The sequence below is a fragment of the Pteropus vampyrus genome, unplaced genomic scaffold (assembly GCF_000151845.1).
Source record: "Pteropus vampyrus isolate Shadow unplaced genomic scaffold, Pvam_2.0 Scaffold140, whole genome shotgun sequence".
NCBI lineage: Eukaryota > Metazoa > Chordata > Mammalia > Chiroptera > Pteropodidae > Pteropus > Pteropus vampyrus.
This window is the reverse complement of record NW_011888921.1, coordinates 1,562,747-1,564,458: the sequence shown is the minus strand read 5'-3', so window position 1 is coordinate 1,564,458 and position 1,712 is coordinate 1,562,747.

Here is a 1,712-nt window from a genome sequence, read left to right as displayed (position 1 = left end):
CTCTCAAGACCCAGGACCCCGCCCACTAAATTATGCTTTGTATAAAGAATGCTCCTGCATAAGAGAATAAACTAGGAGATCTTCACATTGGATATTCAAGAGTAGATCATTTTCCTTGAGTCTATTCCTTTTAAGAGTTATAAATTCTTGAGTGTCATCTCAGCAGTGTGAAACAACCCATGTGACTAAGAGGGACCAATTTCCAACAGCAACCACATGTGACAACGAAGGAATCAATAATGATAATGGACTAGGCAGTCTTGTGAATTCTCTCAAATGCAGATGGAGCTGAGTGGCCCCTGGGATGAACAACAGAAGTGAAAACACTTTGTGGAGGTATTGCTGAATTTGGGTAAGCAAATTTTAAGAGATTAGTTATGAAAATGAAAGGAATAAAGCCATATATCATGTAAAGTCGTCACGTCACTTACATTGAATTTATCTATCCATCCATCCATCCACCCATTCATTTGTTCATCCAGTCAATATATATTTATTGAAAGTGCTATTTAAAACAGAGAGATTTATAAGATGTGATTTTTGAGACACAAAGGGGCTAATGACCCCATTAACCAGACATGTTTCATGGGGCAGCACATGAAAGAATATCATTACATTTAATTTGTTACTACTTTGCCAATGAAACATTGTATACTCAGAAAATCCAATTATCACCTTACCATAGGTGCTGAAATGTTTCACAACATGTGTTGTGTGTGTGTGTGTGTGTGTGTGTGTGTGTGTGTGTGTGTGTACAGTTGCTTACAGATTCTTGGAATGATGAAGTACTTATGCCAGTCTTTGCATGGCTTAGTATAATGACTCCTGTTTTGGCATGGAAGTTTGTTTTTCAAAACAAAATAAAACAAAAGCTCTATAACACACTACTGTGAGAAGAAAGCCTCCAAAAGCATGTCCTGATGTCTCCCTGTGCTACTTATGGAGACAATTCAGTGTCAGATTTGGCTCCCATGGAAGCACTGTTTGACTTTTCCTGTGATGACCACAGTTAAGAAGTACCGATGAAGATAGCTTGCATGATCACCAAGTAATGAATATACACCCACTGTCATATCAGTCCCTGATATGGAATTCTAGAATAAATGAATTCCCACCTGTCATGGATTATCAGATATTTCCACATCTATTCAACAAGGGTAATATTATTAATAGCGCAGTAAAAACAGGACTGCATCTGTGGATCTGCTGTTTTTGTTCCTTTGCTAATCTATATCTTGCTTTTTGGTCTCAAGATACTAGAATAAACAAGTACTTTGCATGCAAGAAGACATCTGATCCAATATTCCTTAATTAATGTAATCTTTTTAAAAGCATCCCAATATCATTAGAAAGTCTTTGAGCATCTAGGAAGAATGAGGAAAGAGCTCCCTGCCCTTATTGAAATTCCTATTTATAGCAGCATCTAGCTGAAGTATTTCATTCAGCTGTCAGGAAGGCAAGTATCCCCATAGATTCTGGACAGACTCAAGGCTCACAGAAAGATGGTAGAGACGGTCAGGTTGACAGATTGTTTTTGCCATCTTAATGAGCACAAATTAACTCATTTTGCTGAAAAGTCCCTCTGAATTATGACAGACAAAATATCTTTCATAACTTGATATGTTTTCAGCGGGCAGCTCCGATTTCTTCATGTAGAGACTGCCTATCCAGCTTGCTTGTTCAAGCTTATTCCTAGTTAATTTTTTGCCAGG